Source organism: Pantherophis guttatus, chromosome 8, assembly GCF_059756535.1.
Source record: "Pantherophis guttatus breed Tessera chromosome 8, ASM5975653v1, whole genome shotgun sequence".
Classification (NCBI taxonomy): domain Eukaryota; kingdom Metazoa; phylum Chordata; class Lepidosauria; order Squamata; family Colubridae; genus Pantherophis; species Pantherophis guttatus.
Window position 1 is genome coordinate 49,145,180 of NC_142070.1, and position 27,386 is coordinate 49,172,565.

A 27,386-nucleotide genomic window follows, 5' to 3' on the forward strand; every position below is an offset into this window, starting at 1 on the left:
CAAAACAAAACATATCACTGTTGATTTTGGAAAAGACAGGCACAGCCATACACCTCTGTGTATAAACGATTCAGCTGTGGAGTGGTTATTAGCTTCAAATTTCTGGGTGTCCAGTTGATGAGCAAGTTAGCTTGGTTGCTCCACAGGGAGACACAGGTGAAGTGGGCACAGCAGCGGCTGCATTGTTGTATGAGAAAAGCACACTATCCTTCCCTGTCCTTACCACTTTCTATAGAGGGACTATTGAAAGCATCCTGTCATATTGTGTCTTGGTTGGAAGTATTTCTGTTTTGGACAGGAAAGCTGTGGAGAGAGTGATAAGAACAGCAAAAAAGATTATTGAATGTGTATTTCCTTCTATCAAGGAAATAGCATATAAATGATGCTTGAACAGGATTTGCAGTATTGTCAGGGAAACTTAACATCCTCTCTTTGCCTGGTTTTCTTTGTTACCTTTGGTAACACACACACGCACACGCACACATTTTATACTTTTAATGTGTGCCAGTGAGTTCACAGAAAAAAATGACAAGGTTATCTTAAGTGAGAATTTATGTGGGTCAATTAATATTTGTCGGCTTTGGAATAGGAAATGAGTTAGAGGAATATGAGGTTAGAGTTTCAAAATTGTTCCGAGGGCTTTGCTAGGGAAAAAGTAGTGGAATATGTGGGAGAAAATACTACAGATAAAATGGGAGAAAAGTAGAAGAAGTATGTAAAGTGTCTTTTTTTTCAGTGAAAGGAAAATACCAAAGGTCGTCTTCTTGCTTTGTCACAAATACTTGAAAGGTCCCACTGAGTACATACAATTCAGTAATCAAATGACATTAGGATAATTGGATGGGTCCTCAAATATTAACTGTTTCAAAAATGTTAAGATTTGTTTGAATATAAAAAGCAAATTTTCAGGTAAATGGCTTTGAAAACATGACTTAGATTTCATTTCCACTGGGCAAGGTGAAATCTAAAAAGAATTCACAAAGAAGAAATGCAAAAACAAATCAATCTTAGATTATTTTTGAGGTTGTGAATCTATCCATGCTGATCCCCAAATCTTGCAACACAAAAGTAGTCCTTGAATTTGAAACAAATGATTAAGTAACCTTGGATATAGAACAAAAAGATTAGCAAGGAAGGCTGAAAGGAGTTCAGGTAGTCCAAATAGTCCAAAATTTATGTTTATTATTTATTTATTAGTCATATTTCTATGCCGCCCACTCTCCGAGGACTCTGGCGGCTTACACCAAAGACAGTATACTAAATAGCATATTTCCCCCATACCCTCTGGAATGAGCTGCCCCTGGAGATACGGCGGATCCCGGATCTACACACCTTTCGCTGTGCCCTAAAGACGTTTTTATTCCAACAAGCCGGGCTGGCCTAACTTTTAAAAATTGTTTTAATTTTTAAACTGTTTAATTATGGGTTTTAATACAGGGGTACTTTTAATTGTGGGCCAAATTAATTTAATCGGATTTTAATACTGTTTTTAAATTTTGTGTTTCTTGTGTTATATCTGTTGGCTGTTCACCGCCCTGAGTCCTTCGGGAGAAGGGCGGTATATAAATATAAACAATAAATTAAATAAATAAATAAATAACAATCTGGGTCCTCATTTTACCCACCTCGGAAAGATGGAAGGCTGAGTCAACCTTGAGCTGGTGAGATTTGATCCGCTGATCTGCTGAACTAGCAGTCAGCTGAAGTAGCTGCAGTACTGCACTCTAACCACTGTGCCACCTTGTTGCTAAGTGACACATTTGTTAAGTGACATATTCCCCCATTTTATGACCTTTGTTGCCACAGTTGTTAAGTTAGTAACATGGTTGTTAAGTGAATCTGGCTTCCCCATTGACTCTGTCAGAAGCTCGCAAAACTTGATCACATGACTCCAGGACACTGCAACCATCCTAAACAAGAACAAGTTGCCAAGCATCTGAATTTTGATGACGTGACCAAGAGGATGCTGGATGGTTGTAAGTGGGAAAAATGGTCACAAGTCACTTTTTCCAGGGTCATTGTAACTTTGGTCACTAAATGAACTGTTGTAAGTTGAAGACTACTTGTATTTAAATATTTTGTTTGCAATTTGTTTATTAAAACTATGTCCTGCTGCAATTTAACAATTCTCTTGCTAGTTTTAAGTGAGTATGGTAGAAGCCAGTAGTTGGTTTCAATTTTGTTCGCTACCAATTTGCTCATGGGCGCGTACATGTGCGTGACGCTTCTGTGCATGCACAGAGACATCCGGGCGGGTGGGCGGAGCCTTCCGCTGCCACTGCTACCGGTTTGCCTGATCTCAGGCAAACCGGTAGCAACCCACCACTGGTAGAAGCCAAGTATTTGGATCTTAGTAAATATGCAGAATAAAAAGCTTTGTGAAAGTGTTCAGATGATCAACTATTTATCAGATCTTCTTTGCAATATTTCAGGGTTGGCCCACATCTGTGGTGTAATTGATATAAAGTCACTTTTTTCAGTGATGTTGTAACTTTGAACAGTCACTAAAGGAACTGTTGTAAATCCAGGGCTACCTGTACCAGATTTATGCTGTTTTCTTTTTCCACTGAGCTTGTGTCTTTTATACTGTAAAGCTGATAAAAACTATTCCTTGACCATCTCCAATGAAGAAATGATCCCCTTCCACATTTTTGATAATTTCTCCAACATTTAGAAAGAGAATTTTGCTATATATGTGTCACACTAACAGAAGTAAAATGCCAACGATGTATAATCTTCCAGTGCAGTTCTTACATTGAAGCTGAAGTGAATGCGGTTGTTTTCCATAATTTCTGCCAATTGTTTTCTGTATGGGATTACAGTATCAGTATCCCAAGTTTCCTTTAAACCACCTAAACCTAAAATACTTTCTTTTATTCTGCAGCTCAATGCAGCATTCTTATCTGATCTTCATTTTGTAGTTGACCCTGCTTTTTACAGTTCCAAGTACAAGTCATAGATTGCTTCCTTCATAGCAATAGCACTATAGCACTTAGACTTACTGCTTCATAATGCTTTACAGCCGTCCCGAAGTGGTTTACAGAGTCAGCATATTGTCCCCAACAATCTGGGTCCTCATTTTACCAACCTTGGAAGGATGGAAGGCTGAACCAACCTTGAGCTGATCAGGATCGAACTCCTGGCAGTGAGCAATAAATTAGCTTGCAATACTACATTCTAACCACTGTGCCACCAGCGCTCATACCCTGTTAGAGAGTTCGGCCAACAACATATGCATGTCAGTCAAAGTAGAAACAATTAATTTGAAAGGAATCTCAACTTTTATTAAATCTAATTCTGGATATGTTTTTGGTCAGCAGTTTGAATTTTTTCTCCACTTCAATGTAGCTACACCGATATCTTGGCAAATATTCTCTTACCTCCTCCAGTTCATGAGATTTTTCTCATAATTTTATCTTTTACATTTGGATTTAGAAATCTAACCATAATGTGTCTAGGTTTCCATATGTTTCTAGGAGGGCATGTTCAGTATCTTTATGGGTTAAGTCAAATCAATGTTCCATTAATTTTAGAAATGAAATAAGTAGTCTGATTCCTTGCTCCAGTTTTCTCTGACAGACACCCTTTGATCCATAACTTATTTCCCCTGCTATGATCTTATAAATCTGCCAATTCAACTTTTATTTCAGAAATATTCTTTTGAGCTTTGTCTATTGCTTAGATATTTGTAGCCGTATCATAAGCTTTGCTGGCAGCCTGGGCTATATCTGCTGTTTCTCATAGCATTTTCTTAAGGTTTTTGAATTGCTCAGACATGGTTGTCAAAACTTTAGTTACTCCCACAGCAATGGGATAAATTGTCTTCATTTGTTTTAAAGTTGTATTAATTGTTTAATTACTTTTATATTAGATGTCTTATCTGTGTCTGCGCACAATGCTTTCTTCTCCTACTGCCTCTTCTTCATTACTGGAAACAGGTACATACCAAATAAACTTCGATCCCTTTCCCTTTTTGTAGTTTCCTTCCTTAACATCCTGCTTAAATTATTTCAATATTTGGTAAGATAGTTAATAAGGTAAACTGGCTATATTAGATAAATACTTAGCAGAGAGCGCACTATCCTCTGCCTATGGTTAGCCTCATCCCCTATTATTACATAAGAATGTATAAGTTGCTGGAGATCACCAACTGAGGTGCAAATAGTCAGAAACAAAGCAGGATGAAACATCTCCACCCTTCCCTGAATTTATACTCTGGAACATAGACGTACACAAAAATTTTGACTGGCAAATCATAATTTGTGTTTATGGCCTATGTTAAAGTCTAATCTAACTTGGGTGTTTAAGACATTTCTGAAAAGCATGCAATTCTGAATATGGAATAAAGTGCCTTCAAAGCCAAGAATTACTGCCAAGACGTGGTGTAAAAATGGATATTACATCCAGCAACCAACTTTCAATTTCAAAACAGCCCATAATTCAAACACAGTTTATTCAGTTTAGGAATATTTTGGCCAGTATTCCATAAACATGACCAGAGTGAAGCTTTTACTCAAGCATTTCTATCTAAACTGGATCTTTAATCTAAAGATTAGTTTGTAAGCCAACAAAGTATTTCTTTGGTCCCATCAACTAGGAGGTCTCTGCAGTGAATTGATGAGCTCAGGCTAGAGTGTATTGACCTAGAATATTAAGAAACAAAGGTTTAAAAAAGGGCTTGTCATTGTTCTGTTTTCTTCAAAAATATTTATCATATAGAACTATTTAAAACATTTCCCTCTGTCCCCCCCCCCCAAGAGTTTAAAGCAGCTTAAGGGCACATAAAATCAGTGTTGAAGGGGATATATAGGCCATTAAGTCTGAGCTCCTGCTTAGTGCAGTTATAATTTGAAACATCCCTGGCTATCTAGCATCTGCTTGAACGTATCCAGTGAACAGCCCCCACCAGTACATCTTTTAGTCAGTTAATTCCACTGTCACAATGATCTTGCTATTAGTATTTTTCGCTTAAATGTCAGTCAGAATCTGTCTTCCTTAAACTGTTAGTTAATTCTTGCCATGCATTCTTCCATGAGAGAAAAATTGCAAAAAATGTAATAAAAAGCTATAATTTAGTTATAAAAAAAGAAAGATAATGCAAGACCTATAAAATAATATAATATTTTACTACACCCAACTAATTAAACTGGAAAGGAAGGCTGGTCAAATTGTAAAAGTAAGTTGACCATCTCTTTCTAAATAGAAAATGTTAAACCATATAAAAGTCCAAATAAGCAAGTGGAATAATGGTTCTTTTTCCAAAGGAAGTTCCAAAATAGCATGGAAAGAGAAACATTTTTGCCATCAAATATTATTTTGAAATACTTTTCTGGATTATCTAATGTGCATTCAGATTAGTTTGGTCACGTGCCCTATTTTTAAAAAGACAGTCTTCTGCATAAAAAGCTGTTAGATATTTCCACCTGCTGCCTATGGTCTCCTAATCCTAGATAGTAAGTGGTACATAAAGCATCTGTATTGGAAATAGTTTGACTGGATGATGCAGATTAAGATTTTAATTTTCTGTGCTGGCTATCTGTCTAATATTAATTAGTAGGCCATAATCTCGGGCTATTTCATAGTTTGTAGAAAATAAATAGTAGTTTTTCAGGGCTGTTGCTAACTCTGTTCATGGTCAAATGGTCTATAGTCAGGTATGAATTGTCAGGTATGGTCAGGTATGAATTGAGACAAGTAAACAATCAGGCAACAAATCTGGAAGACAAGCAAGAGACAAATTCCAGTGTGTAAGATGATGGCGAAGCAACATATAAGCAGGTGGGAGCTGATTTTTGAACAGCATTTTTTCGGCATTTTGCTGAGAAAAGGGAGGATAAGCCACACTGAGCAACAATTTAGGTACATCACACAGGACCTACAGTGTTTGCTCTCCTGTTAGCACTTCCATGCCTTTAGGCTAGCCTCGTCGTTCTTTTGAATTTTCATTAAATTCTGTGCCTAAGACTGAATAACTATGAAATGGTCAGTGGGGGTGGGTCCTGGGAAATTGCTGGTTTTCTAAAAACCATAGTGGACCAATAGGTATTGGTCTTGATCTTAGACAGTGTGGCTTTCAATAATTGTGTGATCCAGTGGTGGATTGCCCCTGGTTCATACCGGTTCTATAGAACTGGTAATAAAACAAGTGGGAGGCCCTGCCCACTGACCCTGACATCATAAAAACATTTCTGCGCATGTGCAGAAGAGCACACGCATGAGTGAAGTGAGCGAGCGCACGTGGCCCCATTGCAAATCGGTAGTAAAGGTAAGTAGAACCCACCCCTGGTGTGATCTCTCTAGAGATAGAGGGGGCTAACACAGAACAGAATAGCCTTGACGCCGATTTATGGACTGAAGTAATTTCTACAGCTATTTTGGAGGAGATTCCTCCCACAGACTATTTATTTCAAGTATCTAACTAATGAACACTATGAACATGCTACACAGCAAGACATTCCCTGGGAGGATTAAGTTCCTTGGCTTCTAAGCTAACAGAGGGCAGATATAATAACATTCCAATATATGGAATATATATATATTTCGCCCCACGGTTGGGGTGAAAAGGACCTGGTGTGACTTTTTCCCAGGCCTTGGGTGGCCTCAAATTGTGGTTGTGCGGGGGTTGGGGACTTGAGACAATTGCCCCATTTCCGCCCCACTCTTCTCCCCTCCAGCGTTCCCTTTTAATACTGGGCCCACTTGGACCAACAGTTAGCCTGTGGGACTCACTCTCGCTATGTTTTTTATTACCATCTGAACCCCCTGACTGTGGAGAGGGCTATTTCCAGCTGAAAATGGAGGTTGGTTCACGGCTGCATCCCGTCGGCTAAGGGGGCTAGACACCAGTTTGGCCACCGTGAGAGAGTGGCCTGGTGTCGGGGCCTCCTGAGGGCTGAACCGGGATGTGTTTACACATATGCACTTTACCAGTGGTGGGGATCTGACCATCGGACCAACCGCCATGAGAGGGCGGTTTTTGGACCTGATCCCTGGACGCTGTTTGTATGCACTGGTTCCATTGCTGCCATCTCACCACAAGAAGGGGCGGACCAGCTGACCTAATCACCGTGAGAGGGTGGTTGGATCGATTTTCCCCCTTGGATTGTGGTCGTCGTGGATTTGGACTGTGTCCTCTGTTGTGAAGGGACAGTGGACTTGGTCCTGTGAATATGTTTGAGATCCCCCATTTCTCTGTCTTCTCCCCTGTCCTTTTTAAGGACCCTCAGGATATGGTCATGTCTATCCGCTATGATCAAAATGTACTCAGCAGCGGAGCTTCTTGGTCTGTGAAACTCCCCCCTCTCGCAGGCTTGGCTCTCCACTCTATCGAGGGCCTACCTCGATGACGGGCTTTGGAACCCCCGAGAGGTGGCATGCCGCAAAGAGGGGGTTGCGGGGTTTTTTAAAATTGTCTTTGTCTAATCTTTTAAAGGGTTTGGGGAGGGGGAGGGGGGTGGGATTGGAACTAGGGTCGTGGGTTTGGGGGATAACCAACCAAGGGGAGGGTCGGGCCGACCATGACGCGCGGCGGGGCGGGTGGGAGATCCGGGGGCAATGGGGGGGGGTCGAGCTTGTCCAGACTGTGTCTTTACCATCGGTACTGTGAGTGGGAGGGGTAGATATGGCGGGAGCAGGGGGCCATATCATGTTAAGGGAGCATGCACCCGCTGTCTCCAAGCGGTAGGGTGCTCCGGCCCCCAAGGCTCCACCCGTTCTCCAGGTTGCACAGACCCTCATGGCCCGGGCCTTCGTCTGATGTTGTGCAATGCCAGGTCCGTAGTAAATAAAGCCCCCCTCATCTGTGATCTTGTTCAGGAGGGGGGAGCGGACCTGGCGGGTATTACGGAGACCTGGTTGGGCCCGGAGGGAGGAGTCCCTCTGGTAGAAATGTGCCCACCAGGCTTCCACGCATTCCATCAGCCAAGGTCACAGGGGCGGGGCGGGGGAGTAGCGGTTATTATTAGAGAAGGCCTTAGGCTGAGGGAGACCCCTGTTCCTCAGACGGCCGGTTGTGAGTCCCTCTTTGTGAAGTGGGGCCATGGGGTTCAGATGGGCTTGCTGATCACGTACCTGGCTCCCTGCCATGTGGCAGCAGCCCTGCCAAAGCTACTCAACGCTATTGCCGCGGTGGCGGTTGATACCCCCTGACTTATGGTCATGGGGGATTTCAACCTCCCATCCGTGAGTGAGGCGTCTGAGGTGGCTCGGGAGTTCATGGCTTCCATGATGGCCATGGACCTGACCCAGCTAATTCATGACCCTATGCACACAGGGGGAAACACACTGGACTTGGTTTTTGTCTCTGGACAGTGGTTGAGTGATCTTGAGATAGGGGATATAGTCATCGAGCCCTTGTCATGGTCGGATCACTCTCTCCTTCGCCTTAACCTTCAAACCGCGGCACCCCGCTGCAGGGAGGCAGAACCGGTAAGATGGTACCACCCCAGGCGCCTGATGGAACCTGACAGGTTCCAGACGGAGCTTGGGCCAATTCCTGAGGTTCTGGCTCACACCTCGACTGGAGACCTAGTGGCCGCCTGGGATAGGGCGGCCGCTGGAGCTCTGGATCGAGTCGTGCCTTTGCAGCCTCTGACCCGGCGCCGATCTCGCCTGGCTCCTTGGTTCATCGAGGAGCTGAGGGAGATGAAGCACCGGAAAAGACGCCTAGAGAGTAGTTGGAGGGCTAGTCTTTCTGAATCGGACTGGACACTGGTAAGATCTCATATTAGGAATAACCTAGTGGCGATAAAAGCAGCAAAATGTACTCATTTTGCTGCTCTTATTGCGTCATCAGATAATCGCCCGGCCGCCCTGTTTAGGGTGACCCGCTCCCTGCTCCACCAGGAAGCGTGGGAGGACCCCTTGGAGGGAAGAGCTGAGGATTTTGTTCAGTATCTGCATGACAAAATCACTCAGATTCGGGAAGGTCTGGACTCTGACTGGGTAGATCCAGCGAGGGTGACGGAGGCAGGTCTTGAGACTGTTATCTGGGATGAGTTTGATCCTGTGACCCCAGATGACATGGACAGGATTCTGGGTAGATTGAACGCGACCACATGTTTGTTGGACCCGTGTCCCTCCTGGTTAGTGCTGGCTTCCCGGGAGGTGACACGAGGCTGGCTCCAGGGGATTATAAATGCTTCACTGGGCGAGGGTGTCTTCCCCGCCGCCCTTAAGGAGGCGGTGGTGAGGCCCCTCCTCAAGAAGCCTTCCCTGGACCCGGCAATATTAGCTAATTATCGTCCAGTCTCCAACCTTCATTTTGTAGCGAAGGTTGTTGAGAGTGTGGTTGCGGGACAGCTTCCCCAGTACCTGGATGAAGCGTCGTATCTGGATCCGTTCCAGTCGGGTTTCAGGCCTGGGTACAGCACGGAAACGGCATTGGTCGCGTTGGTTGATGATCTCTGGAGGGCTCGGGACAGGGGGTGCTCCTCTGTCCTGGTCCTGTTAGATCTCTCAGCGGCTTTTGATACCATCGACCATGGTATCATGCTGCACCGGTTGGAAGAGTTGGGGGTGGGAGGCACCGTACTAAGGTGGTTCTCCTCCTTTCTCTCTGACCGGTCGCAGTCTGTGTTGACAGGGAGGCAGAGGTCGACCCCGAGGCCCCTTATATGTGGGGTGCCACAGGGATCGGTCCTCTTGCCCCTTTTGTTCAACATTTATGTAAAGCCGCTGGGCGAGATCATCCGTGGTTTCGGGGTGAAGTACCATCAGTACGCTGACGACACCCAGCTGTACATCTCCACCCCAGACCATCCCAACGATGCCCTTGAAGTGATGTCCCAGTGCCTGGAGGCCGTATGGATCTGGATGGGGAGGAACAGGCTCAGGCTCAACCCATCCAAGATCGAGTGGCTGTGGTTTCCGACGTCCCGATATAGTCAGCTGGTGCCATCGCTGACTATTGGGGGCGAATCATTGGCCCCCACGGATAGGGCTCGCAACTTGGGCGTCCTCCTGGATTCACGGCTGTCTTTAGAAGAGCACTTGACGGCCGTGACCGGGAGGATTTTTCATCAGGTTCGCCTGATCCACCAGTTGCGTCCCTTTCTCGATCGGGACTCCCTACGCACAGTCACTCATGCCCTCGTTACCTCTTGTCTGGACTATTGCAATGCTCTCTACATGGGGCTCCCCTTGAGGCGCACTCGGAGGCTCCAGCTGGTGCAGAGTGCGGCCGCACGGGTGGTTATGGGAGCAACGTGGAGTTCCCATATAACACCTCTCCTGCGCGAGCTGCACTGGCTCCCGGTGGTCTTCTGGGTGCGCTTCAAAGTTCTGGTTATCATTTTTAAAGCGCTCCATGTCTTAGGGCCTGGTTATTTACGGGACCGCCTGCTACCACCAATAGCCTCCCTCCGGCCAGTACGCTCCCATAGAGAGGGGCTCCTCCAGGTGCCGTCGGCCAAACAAGGGAGAGCCTTCTCTGTGGGGGCACCTACGATCTGGAACGAGCTCCCCCCGGAGATACGGAGGATCCCAGATCTGCGCACCTTCCGCCGCGCGCTTAAGAGTCTTCTATTTCATCAAGCTGGCCTGGCCTAAATCTTCCCCCTTTTAATGTGGAAATTTTAAATTTGTTTTAATTATAGGGTTATGGGTAAGGCGTTTTAAATTGGGGAACCATTTTGGATTTAATTTTGTTTTAAATGTATTTTAGTGTTTATATTGTATGTTTTTTAATCTTGGCTGTTCACCGCCCCGAGTCCTTCGGGAGAGGGGGCAGTATAAAAATTTAATAAATAAATAAATAAATATGAATTGATATGTTCCTATTAGATGGGAATTCTTGAGTCTATTAGTCACATATGCAGATTGGTAGCCCTTTTATTATTAAACTGTTATGCATATTCTGATGAGAAGAAAATTTCTCTTGGCTGATATAGTTCCTGAAGGATCTATCTAAGCTTTGTACAACTATTGTTTCTGTTAGGCAATTAACAATTTACAACACTTCTTACAATACTTCTTAATGCCATTATAATTGCATATAGTCCTTTTTTAGTAACTGATTCATACACAGAGAGTTCAAAGTAATAATTGTGAAAAAGTAATTTGTGACCAGTCCTTATATTTATGACCTTTGCAGATCTGTAAAGCAAAGCAAAGTTGAAATAAAATCATAAGTGCAGTCATGGTTTCACTTAGCAATTGCTTCACTTAACAATCAAATTTCCAACTGTATTTCCTTAACAAGGACACACCCTTTATATATGTGTGTGAATGTGTGTATGTGTCTCTGTATATATATGTATATGAAGTTAGCTATGTTCTGCTCTCTATCTGCAGATTACACAGATTACAGATTTTTATTTTATTTTATTGCAATTTAAACTCAGGGCGGCTTACAAGGTAAAAAAAATTCAACAATATGAATTAAATATAACTTAAAATCCAATTAAAATTAATTAAAATTATTACAATGTAAAATTTAAAAACCCAATGTAAAAACCCCCTCAACGGGTCAGTCCATTTGATGAAAAAGCCACGTCTTCAGTTCGTGGTGGAAGGAGAGGAGGTCGGGGGCTGTCCTAAACTCGGTGGGAAAACCGTTCCAAAGGGTTGGTGCTCCCACAGAGAACACTCTCCCCCTGGGGGCCGCCAGCCGACATTGTCTGACTAATGGCACCCTGAGGAGGCCCGCTCTGTAAGAGCGCACAGGACGATGGGAGGATGGCAGAAGATGGTCCTGCAAGTACCCCGGGCCTAAGCCATGTAGGGCTTTATAGGTGAGCACCAGCACCTTGAAACGAACCTGGAGGACCACTGGCAGCCAGTGCAGCTTGCGCAGGAGAGGTGTTACACGGGAGTAACGAGAGGCTCCCGTAAAAACCCGCGCGGCCACATTCTGGACTAGCTGAAGCCTCCAGGTGCATCCCAAGGGCAGCCCCATGTAGAGGGTGTTACAGTAATCCAACCGAGAAGTAACAAGGGCATGAGTGACTGTGGCGAGGGCATCCCGGTCTAGGAAAGGGCGCAACTGGTGCACCAGGCATACCTGTGCGAAAGCCCCCCTGGTTACGGCTGTCAAGTGATCTTCTAAAGACAGCCGTGAATCCAGGAGGACACCCAGATTGCGAACCCTTTCAGAGGGAGTAAGTACCTCCCCTCCTATCACAAGTGACGGAACAACTAGATCCAGAGATGCCGGCATCCACAGCCACTTGGTCTTGGATGGGTTGAGTCTGAGTCTGTTTCTTCCCATCCAGGCCCGCACTGCTTCCAGGCAGCGGGACATCACAGAAAGGGCATCCCCAGGGTGGTCTGGGGTGGAGATATAAACCTGAGTATCATCAGCATATTGATGATACCTCACCCCAAAACCACGAATGATCTCACCCAGTGGCTTCATATAGATGTTAAAGAGCAGGGGGGAGAAAACTGACCCCTGAGGCACCCCACATGTGAGGGGCCTTGGGGAGGATCTCTGTCCCCCCACCCATACAAACTGCGAGCAACCTGAGAGGTAGGAGGAGAACCACCGTAAAACAGTGTCTCCTATCTCCAGCCCCCCGAGTCGCTGCAGCAGGATACCATGGTCGATGGTATCAAAAGCCGCTGAGAGGTCAAGTAGGACCGGGATGGAGGAACAGCTCCCATCCCAGGCCTGCCAGAGATCATTCACCAGGGTGACCAATGCCGTTTCCTGCTGTGACCACACCTGAAACCTGATTGGTACGGGTCAAGGTAGTCTGTTTCCTCCAGGAATTGAGGGTGTTGTTGTGCCACCACGGACTCGACAACCGGCCTCGACTGGGGCAGGTCTTGAGAATGTTATCTGGGATGAGTTTGATCCTGTGACCCCTGAGGACGTGGACAGGATTCTGGGTAGACTGAATGCGACCACTTGTTTATTGGACCCGTGTCCCTCCTGGTTAGTGCTGGCTTCTCGGGAGGTGACATGAGGCTGGTTCCAGGGGATTATAAATGCTTCGCTGGGTGAGGGTGTCTTTCCTGCCGCCTTGAAAGAGGCGGTGGTGAGGCCTCTCCTCAAGAAGCCTTCCCTGGACCCGGCAATGTTGGTAAATTATCGTCCGGTCTCCAACCTTCGTTTTGTGGCGTATGAAACGACGTATCTGGATCCGTTCCAGTCGGGCTTCAGGCCCGGGTACAGCACGGAAACGGCATTGGTCGCATTGGTTGATGATCTCTGGAGGGCTCGGGACAGGGGGTGCTCCTCTGTCCTGGTCCTGTTAGATCTCTCAGCGGCTTTTGATACCATCGACCATGGTATCATGCTGCACCGGTTGGAAGAGTTAGGGGTGGGAGGCACTGTGTTGCGGTGGTTCTCCTCCTTTCTCTCTGACCAGTCGCAGTCTGTGTTGACAGGGGGACAGAGGTCGACCCCGAGGCCCCTCATATGTGGGGTGCCGCAAGGGTCGGTCCTCTCACCTCTCCTGTTCAACATTTATGTGAAGCCGCTGGGCGAGATCATCCGTGGTTTCGGGGTGGAGTACCATCAGTACCCCAACGATGCCCTTGAAGTGATGTCCCGGTGCCTGGAGGCCGTACGGATGTGGATGGGGAGGAACAGGCTCAGGCTCAACCCATCCAAGACCGAGTGGCTGTGGTTTCCGACGTCCTGATATAGCCAGTTGACGCCATCACTGACTATTGGGGGTGAATCATTGGCCCCCACGGAGAGGTCTCGCAACTTGGGCGTCCTCCTGGATTCACGGCTGTCTTTAGAAGAGCACTTGACGGCCGTGACCGGGAGGATTTTTTATCAGGTCCGCCTGATTCGCCAGTTGTGTCCCTTTCTGGATCGGGACTCATTATGCACGGTCACTCATGCCCTCGTCACTCATGCCCTCGTCACCTCCCGCCTGGACTATTGTAATGCTCTCTACATGGGGCTCCCCTTGAGGAGCACCCGGAGGCTCCAACTGGCGCAGAGTGCGGCCGCGCAGGTGGAAATGGGAGCGACATGGCGCTCCCATATAACACCTCTCCTGCGCGAGCTGCACTGGCTCCCGGTGGTCTTCCGGGTGCGCTTCAAGGTTTTGGTTACCACCTTTAAAGCGCTCCATGGCTTAGGGCCTGGTTATTTACGGGACCGCCTACTACCACCAATAGCCTCCCACCGGCCAGTACGCTCTCATAGAGAGGGACTCCTCCGGGTGCCGTCAGCCAAACAGTGTCGACTGGCGGCCCCTAGGGGGAGAGCCTTCTCTGTGGGGGCACCTACCATCTGGAATGAGCTCCCCCCGGAGATACGGAGGATCCTGGATCTGCGCTCCTTCCGCCGTGCTGTGAAGACCTTTTTATTCCATCAAGCGGGCTTGGCCTGATCTCTTCCCTTTTTAAATACGTAAATTTTAATCTGTTTTTAAATTATTGGGGTATTTTAATTTGTCTGGGCCAAATAATTTAATTTGATTTTATTGGGTTTTTAAATTTTGTGTATTTATGTATTTTATTGTTGGCTGTTCACCGCCCTGAGTCCTTTGGGAGTAGGGCGGTATACAAATCAAATAAACTAAACTAAACTAAACTAACTAAACCTTCGGTATAAAGTGAAGGTTCGAGACTGGATGATAGTTGTTAAGGGAGTCTGGATCCAGGGTAGGCTTCTTAAGGAGGGGTCGAACTACCGCCTCTTTAAGTGCGGTGGGGAAGACCCCTTCCTTTAAAGAAGCGTTGACAACAGCCTGGATGCAGCCTCCAGTCACCTCTCTGGCTGCAGAAACAAGCCAGGAGGGACAAAGGTCCAATAAACACATGGAGGCACCAAGCCGACCCACAATCCTGTCAACTTCATCCACCGAAACAGGCTCAAACCCAACCCAGATGTTACCTTCAAGACAAGCCCTTGTCTCCTCGATAGACTCTGCCCAGTCAGAGTCCAACCCAGCCCGGATCTGAGCGATTTTATCTTGCAGAAACTATACAAAATCCTCAGGTCTGCCCTGCAAGATCTTGTATATGTATAGCTAATTTCATGTATATGATGTTAGCTATGTTCTGCTCTCTATCTGCAGATTACACAGATTACAGATCTTGATATTTTGTTAAACTATTTTATTCTGCTTTATTTTTTTATGTTTTCCTTTATAGTTTAGTCTGTTCTATCTGAAGAACTTACATTGCTATGATTATTTCATCTCAGACCACAAATAATTTTAACTAAATTGGCTGCATTTTGCCTTAGACCTTGTTACTGGTCCTGAAAGAATCTGCCAGACCAGAGTACCAAAGTTCAACTGCAAAATTGTTGACTTTCAGTATTATTATTACTATTATTGAATTTTTAGGCAGAAAAATAAATACCTACATTTATTGTACTCTAGAAATTAACAATTTCCATCACAATTTATGTCTCTGAAAGGCTGCAAACGTTGATGTTACAACCACTGCTACAAAAAAAACTCACATTTTTTGTCTTTTACATAAAGCAATATGTTTGGGATGGTATAAGGTGATTATCTCCCTAATCGAAAGGAGAGATTTATCTTAGGATATGAGTATTGAGGGAGTCGGCCTTTTTGGCTATTATTGATCATTATTTCCACCGTTTTTGGACTATTCTGAGACTCCTCCCACTGCCATGAGTGGCAGTGGTGTCTTCCAATTTACTACTACCTAAGACTTCTATATTTCCTCCGTTGGACTTTTAAACCATCATGGCTGACCCCCTGGTTATAGCCCATCCTTCACTCCTGATATCAGATGTATTCGACAGTAGAACTCCTTGGGCTGCGAGACTCCCCCCTCTTGCAGGTTTGGCCCTCCACTTTATCGAGGGCCTACCTCGATGACAGATTTTGGAACCCTGAGAGGTGGCATGTAGCAAAAAGGAGAGTGAGGGGTTTTTTGACTAAGACTTATGTAAAGTTTTTAAGGGGTTTTAGGAAGGGGTGGTAGGACCTGGGGGGGTCCACAGAACCACAGACCGGCAGAGTGGGTCTGAGGGTCATGGCGGGAGGAGAGAGGGAGGGGGGTTAGATAGGGAGCCGGGAGGTGAGATGAAGGGCCATTCCATCTAAATAGTGGGGAGGGGCAGATATGGTGGGTGCAGGGGGCTGTATCATATTCGGGGAGCACACACTCACTGTTTGCAAGTGGTGGTGTGCTCCGGCCCCCAAGGCGCCTCTTTTATCCAGGTTGTGCAGAGTCTCAGGGCCCAGGCCTTCGGCTGCTGCTGTGCAATGCCAGGTCTGTGGTTAATAAATTCCTCCTTATTCATGATTTAGTTCAGAAGGTGGGTGCAGACCTGGCTGGGATCACGGAGACCTAGTTAGGCCACGAGGGGTCCCCCTCGTGGAGATGTGCCCACCAGGCTTTCATGCATTTCATCAGCCGAGGGCCCAGGGGAGGGGCGGAGGGGTAGCGGTGATTATTAAAGAAAGTCTTAGTCCGAGGGAGGCCACTGTTCCTCAGATAGCCGGATGTGAGTCCCTCTTTGTGAAGTGGGGTCATGGGGTGGAGATGGGTTTGTTGACTACGTACCTGGCTCCCTGCCATGTAGCAGCTGCCTTGCCTGAACCGCTCGATATAATAGCTGGGGTGGCGGTGGATACCCCCAGGCTTATGGTCATGGGGGATTTCAACTTGCCATCCGTCGGTGAAACGTCGGAAGCGGTTCGGGAGTTCATAGCTTCCATGATAGCCATGGACATGACCCAGTTAGTTCATGACCCCACCCACACTGGGGGACACATGTTGGACTTGATTTTTGTCTCTGGTCAGTGCTTGAATGATCTTACAATAGGGGACCTAATCATTAAGCTCTTGTCATGCACAGATCATTCGCTTCTTCAGCTGGACTTTCAGACCGCTTCCCCTTGCTGCAGGGAGACGGAACCGACCAGGTGGTTCTGTCCCAGGCGCCTGATGGACCCCGAGATGTTCCTGACGGAGCTTGGGCTATTCCCAGAGGCTCTGACTCATGGCTTGGCTGAGGAACTGGCAGCCGCCTGGGACAGGGCGGCTGCTGGAGCCTTGGACCGCGTCGCACCTTTGCGGTCTCTGACTTGGTGCCGTTCTCAATTGGTTCCTTGGTTCTCCGAGGAGCTGAGAGAGATGAAGCGCCGGAAAAGACGCCTAGAGAGCGATTGGAGGTCCAGCCGCACCGAATCTGACCGAACACTGGTGAGGTCTTATATTAAGACCTACCTAGTGGCAATAAGAGTGGCGAAATCTAACTATTTTTCCACTCTTATTGCATCTGCAGAGAACCGCCCAGCCGCCCTGTTCAGGGTGACCCGCTCTCTACTACAGGTGGGAGCGATGGAGAATCCCTTGCAGGGTAGAGCTGAGGATTTTGGACAATATCTGCATGATAAAATTGCTCAGATTTGGGGCAGCCTGGATTCTGATTGGATAGCCTCGGATGGGATGATGGAGGTAAGTCTTGAGAGTGTTATCTGGGAGGAGTTTGACCATGTGACTCCTGAGGACGTGGACAGGATTTTGGGGAGGCTTAACGCTACCACATGTTTACTGGACCCGTGTCCCTCCTGGTTGGTGCTGGCCTCACGGGAGGTTACATGACACTGGTTTCAGGAGATTACCAATGCTTCACTGAGTGAGGGTGTCTTCCCATCCGCCCTGAAAGAGGCGGTGGTGAGGTCCCTCCTCAAGAAGACTTCCCTGGACCCGGCTGTATTAGCTAATTATTGTCCTGTCTCCAACCTCCGCTTCGCGGCGAAGGTTGTTGAGAGTGTGGTAGCGAGACAACTTCCTCGATTCCTGGATGAAGCTGTCTATCTAGATCCGTGCCAGTCGGGCTTCAGGACGGGTTACAGCATGGAAACGGCATTGATCGCATTGGTTGATGATCTCTGGAGGGCTCGGGACAGGGGTTGCTCCTCTGTCCTGGTCCTCCTAGATCTCTCAGCGGCTTTTGATACCATCGATCATGGTATCATGCTGCGTCAGCTAGAGGGGGTGGGAATGGGGGGCACCGTGCTACGGTTCTCCTCCTTCCTCTCTGACTGCACGCAGTCTGTGTTGACGGGGGGGCAGAGGTCGACCCCGAGGTTCCTCACTTGTGGGGTGCCGCAAGGGTCAGTCCTCTCGCCCCTCCTGTTTAACATTTATGTGAAGCCGCTTTAGGAGCACCTTTCTTTTGTACCAACAAATTGGCACAGATTTTCTGACAGAAGGGACTACTGTCATTGCAAATTTCATTTCATTACATTTTGTCTTAAAATATGTTATTAAAAATGCTGCTCTTAATTTCTTTATTGGTAATCTTTCAAACTGGGCATACTTTATGCGCTGTATTACACCTCATCTGCAATGTTTATCCAATTCTACTAACAATAAGAATAGTATTTCTGCTTTTTTCATATTACATTATTTTTTCTTTCTCATTTTTTCTTTCTCATTTTTTGAAACTCACACTACAGCTGGTCATTTCTAACATAGGCTATAAAATGTATACTCTTTTTTGTGTTAAAGCAAGCTATCCATCATTCTTTTGTGCAACATGCTATACGGAGAGAAATAAGCTTTGCTTTTTCAAAGAATAACATTTGAAAACAATATTGTTATGTTTTGGCAATCAGGTTCTCTAAAGATGCTCTGGCCCTTTAATGCTATGTCTCTGTTGTCATGGCAATGGAGATTTTCATGTAGGTTGATCTGCTTTGGTTTGCTTTTTATATAAGATTTTATAGGTTCTTGGAGTAAATTCACTTGAGCAGGATCCCTGCATTCAAGGAGACAAGAAATCTCTACTTTTATATTCCTTTGTATTTGTTTGATATCAATAAACATCAGATAATAACCTCATAAACACCTAGGATTGAGGACTGATGTAAGATCTTAATATGTCGAGTTCCAATTGATTGTATGATAGAGCTTATCCTTGAGGTATAGAAGATGACACATTTATTGTCATATCTTTATATTTTTGTCATGCAGTTTATTTTACAAAAAATTACCACCCAAAACAGTTCTGTACAATGCTTACTTTTCTATTCATTATAGTGCTGTACATATTTTCAGGTAAATGTTCACGGCTATATCTCAGTTATAGGTTCAAAATATACAAATCAATCAGTATTTTGGATTTAAAACATTTGGTAGGAAAAACCAATTCTATGATAAGAAACCTCTTCTCAAATTTTGTTGTTTAAATTGTCAATTTATCTTTGTTGATAGATTATTTTGAATAATCCTAGCCTGGGTGTCATGCTAATGGACAGTTTTCTACTCTTCTGATGATGGAATGAAAGACAACCAAATGGATAGTCTAATTACCAATATTGGAAGAATTTGGGTTTATTGGGACATTCATAGTGGCCTGTCAATAACCAGCACATGGTGGTTAGACAGTGATAACTAGCTTAATTTACCACAGGTGCTTTAGCTGAGCATAATTTGGGCCTTGGCTTTCTTCATTTGCTTATCCTGTAGTACACTGTTTCAGATTAAAGGAATAAATAGCATGTTATTTACCTTTTCTTTATTTATCTTTTAATAATAGTTCCAGCCTGCAAACTGGAATCTGTGGTATCTTATCTAGCTCATAATGTACTGATTTCTAGTATAGTAGCAGCACATCTGTATTATCGCATTTAATCTTCATTTTAGCCAAGATTATAGTGATCATACATACTTTATTATAAAGGACAGTCCTTTATTTCAGAAAGCTGTCTTTTAGATTTATTTATTTTTCAAAAATTCACTTTTGTTTCTTATTTTGGTCATTTAACTATTTAAATACTATCACTTAATACACTGTCTTTCACATTCGTGTGAAAAATATGGAAATTGAATTGATTTTTGGTCACTGTAGTTATGATTGTTATTCTTTAGTGTTTCTTCACTAACTGAATGCTGTTCTTTTGAATGATCTCTCTCACCTTGTAAAGAAATGGAGAGTTGACCTTGGCCATAGGGAAAGAATGGCCAAGCTGGGGGTGGGGATAGTACTTGAGGATAAAATTACATACGGTACTCCTGCGAAAGAGACAAGTGTGATTAAGAAACAAAATTAAACTCAGCTTGATTTTGTTTAGTGTAATATGAGACACAGAAAAACATGAAGATGATTTTGAAAGCCGGTTAGCCTACCTTACTACAAGAATCTCTGCCGTATATGTCTCTTGACCTGGCACACCTTAAAGGGATGACAATCCCCATTCTTTCTTATGATGTTCCAAGACCATTCCTTGTTAACTCCAGTTATCTGAAGATATGAGAAAACAATAAGAAACTACAGGGCAAAATGGAAACAGTGGATAAAAGAATTGTTTCTTCCTTCTTTGGAGGAAACAATTTTCCTACAAGGAATTTTTTTTTTATCACAAGAATTTATATACCACCATATCTTAAAACTGTACTGTTCTCAGCAACTACAATAAATATTCAATGAAACAATGGCTATATACTTCAATAAATACCAAATAAATATCAAGTATAGCCTTAAACCTGCAACATAAGGCAACCTGATCACAATTTAGCCCCCTAAATGTGAGTCAAAAAGAACTATATCCAGAGCCGACATTAGAACCATAATGGAACCAAATTGTTTATATTCAAAAAGTACATTAGTTTTGTTTGTTTTGTCTCTGTGATGATCCAGGACAAGGCACAAAGGCCACACTGCCAGCTGAGAGTTCAAACCAGTGGTGGGTTCCTCCCGGTTCGGTCCGGTTCGGCCGAGCCGGTAGCGATGACGATATGACTGCGAGGACTGGTCGTAAGTGTGAGGACCTTCCAGAAATGACTCTGACCAGCTAGCCACGCCCACCTAGTCACATGACCTCCAAGCCACACCCACAAAATATGCCACGCCTACAGAACTGGTAGTAAAAAAGTTTAGAACCCACCCCTGGTTCAAACTCTCCTTTAATGCTCCAAATTTCCCCCAAACACTCCCACATTCTTGGCAAGTCCCAGAGCAAAGCGTGCACTCACACACACACACAGCAGCTTCTGGCTGCAAGCAGTCCAGCAAAGCAAAGGAACAGGGAAATGAATCCACAAAGCAAGGAACAAGGCACTGAGTCCACGAAGCAAGGAAGAAGCAATGAGTCCACGAAGCAAGGAAGAAGAAGCAAGCAATCCTGCAAATGCCAGACATCTGCAAAACTCCAAAAATTCAGTGTTTGTTCCCAACAAATATCCCTCCCCACAGGAATCTCCTTAAATCTCAGTCCCCAGGTGTGCCTTGTGAAGAGGGACAGGGCGCTCTCCTCCCGAGACATCGGGTCAGCCTGTGCTGTTCTCACCTTCTCTCCATTCTCCATGCTCAGGGATCAGGAGGGGGCGGTCCTTGCTCATTGCCTGAGCTCTCTCGTTCTTCATTTCCACTGCTTGCCCTCTCTCGATTATTCTGCCCCATGCCTGCTAACAATCCTGAGGGGCCTTGGCTGCCTCGTCCTGCTCCTCCCCACATTCCTCCGAAACCAACGCAGCTGCCCCCTCAATCTCTGTCAGCTCCAGCTCCGGCTCATCCTCCTCTGCAGATTCAGGCTCCAATGGGGGCATGATAGTCTCATTCTAACAACATCATGTTTGTATTAAATAACATGGCAAATGAGCCAAGCTCTGTGGCTTCTTATATTGGAACATCGAGAGGCATGACTCTTCTACTCCTATTATTTCTAGTTATAATTGTTTATTCAGAACAGGAACCACCTTAAACAGTACCTTTTATCTCCTAACTTCTCAGGCTGTCCAAGAGAAGACAGTAGTTGATAATACTGAATGCCAATGAGAGCTCTGATTGGACCAGCTGAGCTGCATTTATTTAATCAAGATCCTCACAAAGGATCCTCAGGAATACCAGAGGGGACTGAATATTGTTGAAAGTGATCTGCAATAATTAGGATTTTTGACAACTGCTTCTCTACCATTCTTCTCCACAATCTTCTCCCAAAAGTGATGTTTAAAGAATAGATAGAATAGAACTGAGCCTGTAGTACAGTGGACTAAAGCACTGTTATTAACATCTGCTGCTTGCAATTACTGCAAGTTCAAATCTCACCAGGCTCAAGGTTGACTCAGCCTTCCATCCTTTCAAAGGTAGGTGAAATGAGATTGTGGGGACAATAAGCTGACTTTGTATAAATATACAAAAGTATGAAGGCTATTGCTTAACGCATTGTAAGACACCCTGAGTCTCCGGAGAAGGGCGGCATATAAATTAAAGCAAAAAAAAAAAAAAAAGATAGAAGCTATCTTATATAGTAGGACCAGAGATCCTACTATGTGGCTCTTCAGGAATGGATACATCATCACTCATTTAAGGCTGCTGGTACCATATCCTCTCCAAGACAGACATTAATTGCCTCTGAAAAACAAACACACTTCTTGGCTGCCCAAAGTCTACAGTTGTCCAAGTTCACACTATTGAGATTCCTATTCATGTCCTTGGCCTCCACAGGGTGAAATTAATCACAGTTGTCCAAAAGTTATTACTTAGATCAGTGATGGCTAACCATTTCCTGACCAAGTGCCCCAAGTGTGGGCCCGAACCCCCCAAATGCAATGTGGTCATGGACCTCACACAAGCACCACTGTGCATGCATGCATGCATGGCTCCTGCATACACCACACCGCGCTTGCACGCGCAGCCCCCACATGCACATCACCCCGTGCATGCACACATGTCCCCCTACATGTGGGCTGCCCCCATGCATGCGCACATGCCCCCGCATATGCCCCGACCCACATGCATACAGCCCCCCAGCATGCACCCCACCCCCACGCATGCATGGCAGAGACCTGAAGACCAGCTGGCTGGTGGGAGGCACATGCACATGCATATCAGCACTGAACTGGGGCAACAGCTCATGTGCCATCAGAGAGGGTGCTGCATGCCACCTCTGGCACATGTGTCATAGGTTCGCCATCACAGCTATATACTGTACATCATATTTTTTTTTCATTTTACGGGCTGGAATAGCCATTACAAAAATGGGACATATTTTCAGTCAATATGTCACTTGTGGTGCTGCAGCAGTTATACATACTTCACATCCCCAGTACATAAAATAATCTACTTGTTCAACTGCTTTGTTTTCTCTCTTTAGTGATGGCGAATCTTTTCTTTGCACAGAAATGTTGCATGCATGCTCATATGCTCGTCGGGACCGTGCTCCTGAAAAGCCGAACTTCCAGATTCTAGTGCACATGTATGCCTGATGATCAGCTGGCCGGCGCTCATGCGCATGCCAGTTTTCGCCACTGCTGCACACGTGAAAGGATCGTGCTCCAGAAAAGCTGGACTTCTGGATTCTGGCACGCATGCACACCTGACAATCAGCTGGCCAGCGCCCATGCGCACACCAGTTTTCAGCACTATTGCACGTGCAAAGGACATGCATGCCAGAAATCCAGAAGACAAACAGGCAAGGCCACGCATGCTGGCCGACATGGTTTCGCGTGCCACTTTGGGCACACGTGCCATAGGTTCGCCATAACGGACTGATATATAATAAATAATAAATAAATAAATGGCATATAATATGAAGAAATATGAATGCTGTTATCTATAAAATTTCTGGCAAACAGGTCACAATGCCCCCATAGGAGCAATATCCTTTCCATTCTTTCCTAGCAGGTTGTGAGCATTCTTGAATATATACTTTTTCCATTAATAGATATATTTTAGAGCTGTGGTGGCGCAGCAGTTAGAGTGCAGAACTGCAGGCTACTTCTGCTGATCACTGGCTGCCAGCAGTTAGGCAGATCGAATCTCACCAGGCTCAAGGCTGACTCAGCCTTCCATCCTTCCGTGGTCGGTAAAATGAGGACCCAGATTGTTGGGGGCAATATGCTGACTCTGTAAACTGTTTAGAGAAGGCTGGAAAGCACTATGAAGCGGTATATAAGTCTAAATGCTATTGCTATTGCTATTTTAAGTTCAATTCAGAACTTATTTTAAGGCACACAGAGAGAAAAAGAGGCATTGTGTTTAGCATGATAGCTAAATATATATATACAAATACAACTGCAACTGCAAGCACATATATACTTTCTGACTAAATACTTATAAGGCTAGGTTTCTTATCACAAATAACGTATAGAAGCATGTATGTCCATTTAGATATAACTAGAAACGTGCTAGGGCTTCTAGTATTAGTTTTTGCCTTTGTCCTCTTTTTTTGGTTTCATATAAAATTGGATTATTGTTTTTGCTTCAATTAACATCTCTTAAACTTTCACTTTTTCATGTATCTCTGAAGCTTTCATGTATCTCTGAGTATATGGGCTACATTATTTTATCAGCATGTTTTAATCATATATAGTGTCAAGCAGATTATTCATGGAAATTATTTTGCTGTTATATTCACGTTATGATTATTCAACAAAGAGTATATGATTCCTACTAAAGGAGCAAGCAGAACAACCAATGTACCCACTTTATTTATTTATATACATATATACAAAATTTGTATCTTATTAGTATCTCATCTACATAAATCCTTATAAATTTTTAATAGGGAATTTTGAAGCTAAGGTCAATTCTCTTGAACTTCCAAATTCAGTCTCTGTTAGAGACAATACTTCTGGTTTTTCAATAGCAGTAAATCTTAGAATTTTACAGTGAGTATTTTAATAAACATAGTACGTCTGTTCCACTACTCTATGCTTGGCCTAAAGGTATATATGGCCCAGCTAAGCAAGTTGGAGTCCCTGAATGGAAATGACCAAGGAATTCCCCCATAGGTCACTGAGTTTTGCAATCAAACAGTCTAATACTCATACTTAATCTTCTGGTTAATTGTAACTGAGACACTGGGAATGAAGTAATGACAAAAAAATATTTGAATGCAGAAATACAGATTCTGTGAAAAATATATAAATGCACACACAGCAAATGACCCGTCTTCTTTACACTTTGATGCCACACTTTAGTTTCCTTTTCTCTCAATCTCTAGATTATTCTGTATAAAATAGAGAATTAAAACATTGTTTTAATTCCTTATTTTATACAGAATATTCCAGAGATCCTAAATTATAATCCTATTATGTCATCCTTTTCACTTTATCTCAAGATGGGGAAAAATATACTTTTTCATAGTTTGTAGCTGTTTTTCAGTTTTCATAGTTTGGCAAGGTCTACATATATCAGTGCATGAATAGGAAATCCTGTCGTAAGGAATTCTAGTTCTATCCTGTCACTTTCACCTTTGTTATCTTCAAACCCCTTTCTGTAGTGGTGGCATATAAAATATACCTGGTGTTCCCTTTGATGGGAAGCTGTGTGCTCATGTTATTAACTGCAGGAAATCTAAACCTTTTAATACTCCCCCCCTTTAAATGAGCATTATTTTCCCCAGCTGTACTCTTCTGAAAATCTTCTACGTTTGACAATTACATCAATCCTTGAATTAATTAATAGAAGATTATATAATCCATGGCCTTCGTGCAGAGGGAATATTCAGTCAGGGTTACTGACAGCTTGGTTGAATATAGATGGATAGGATTCTGGGGATAGATTTTAAGAGCTGTGATCAATATTATACTGATGACGTAGCTTCCTTTGAAATGTGAAAGGAAATAAAAAGACAGGTAATTCAGCAATATCTGTTCAGTGAAAGCTATCATTTCAATTTCATTTTTTCTTTCACTTTCTTTCATTTTTCTTCACTTTTTCACAGTTGCTTGGATCATGTATTTTGGGTAGTTATCCAAAGATTTGCATACCAGGTCATATTTTTACATTTCTCACTGTATTAAATATTCCATTGTTTTATATCAGTTACTATTTGGTGCAAACCAGATCTTAGTTTTTATTCACATGCTTGCTTTGTATTAGAAAGTTTTGAAAAGTAAAAGTAGTTTTCTTGCCAAGTGTTAATTCTGTTATCTTTTAAGAAGCAATCACACAATTTGATATAGAATGAGAAGCCAGATAGACAAAAAACAGTGATGGACTTATTAATGATTACATAATTTCTTCATTACCTATTCATCTAACTTTTGTGAGTTATGGGCTCTACTGAGTTATTAAATGGTATATTAAGAACTTCACCGAGGATTAAAAAATATCATGTGATTTCATTATTTGCATTAAATACAGGTAATGCAATAATTACAAATATTTTATCTATCAGGATATTGTTTAATACAATCACTAATCAGATTTTTTAAAAATACGAGTGTCAGGTTTCCAAGTGATGAAACCCATTCAAAAAAGAAATATGCAAAGTCCATCTTCAAAAACAAATTTCTTTTATTTAGGTAGACATCAAATTGGCAAAGTCTGTTGTAATTCCGGATCTGAAACAAACCAGAATTACACCACAAAATATTGTAAATTAGAAACATCCCACAAAAGTCACATTCCTCAATGAAAGCAAAATCAACATTGCCCGGTGTCTTCAAACTCCACCTCCAGCTCTCAGTAAGGACAGCCTCTGTTCCCACGGGAAAGAAAGTCACCTAGCCAAAACACTCCTCATTATCTATTCCCTCCTCCCAACCTTAAGAATATGGCAAGCCTGAAAAAAACCCCTTACATAAGTAAAGAAAAGGAGAAGGAATAAATGAGTATAATATAGGGCTAACTAAAATGGCTACATATGCCAACTTTCGGGTTCGACAATGAGTGCAAATACTAAATACTAAAATAATTGGGAAAACTAACAAGCTAAGATATTAAGATACTAAAAACTCTAAAATACAAAAGTACTAAACTGCTAAAATACTATCCTACTTATCCCTAGAACATGTTTATCTTTTTTCTCCAAATTTCTTTTCTTTTTTATGCAGTATCATTCACCAGTGTATCAAATTTTGCCACTTGCCTTGTAATATTGGTATCACGCTTCTCAAGTAGATATCTGACAAAAATCACAAATGTTTCCAAAAAATTTATAGATAATAGAAGGTTGTGAAGTCTCCTATTTCATATTCAGGTATGGATTTGGTAATAGATCCTCCTTTTTCAGTCCAACACTAATCACTCCTCCAAAGGTGAGAAAGTGATCTTGGCCACAGGAACTTTCATCTATATTTTTATGCATCTACATTTATTTAGATTCACTAAAAACTATTCATATTCAGAGGAATGTGGTTATCTACCTCTTTTCCTTTTTCATGATTTTATGCTGTAGATGTTTCCTCGTCCTGGAGTGGCAAAAAAAGAAAAAAAAAGAAAAAAAGAGTATTTCCTTCATGACCAGTTTGAAAATAGGGAATATTTTGAGGTTCCTAAAACATTTTAAAATGTTTTCCCTTGTTTCAGTTTACTTCATTGCCCATTGCATTTCTCAGTTCCTTGGCTAAAATTCTCTCTGTGTTGTAGTAGTTGTAATAGTAATTATTGGTGGTTTACTTTGACCACTACAAGAAAATTTTATTCCTTATATGGAATAAAACATCTCATGTCTTTAAACTAGCCAAAAACATGTTTACCAAAATTTCTCCTCAGATTATACATCTCATATATATGTATTTAATAATCATCAGTTAAG

At 43.6% G+C, this 27,386-nt stretch overlaps 1 protein-coding gene and 1 long non-coding RNA gene across 3 annotated transcripts in view; one reads left to right on the top strand and one right to left on the bottom strand.

Annotated features, from left to right (window-relative positions):
* Positions 1-27,014, bottom strand: LOC117680214 (uncharacterized). The gene is made up of 4 exons (XR_004595572.3): positions 26,995-27,014; positions 20,029-20,143; positions 19,818-19,914; positions 1-303 (listed from the first exon to the last, which is right to left on the bottom strand). It is a non-coding gene; the product is annotated as an uncharacterized LOC117680214 (long non-coding RNA).
* Positions 1-27,386, top strand: part of GPM6A (glycoprotein M6A) — a 218,035-nt gene that overhangs the window by 61,367 nt on the left and 129,282 nt on the right. The window lies entirely within an intron of this gene.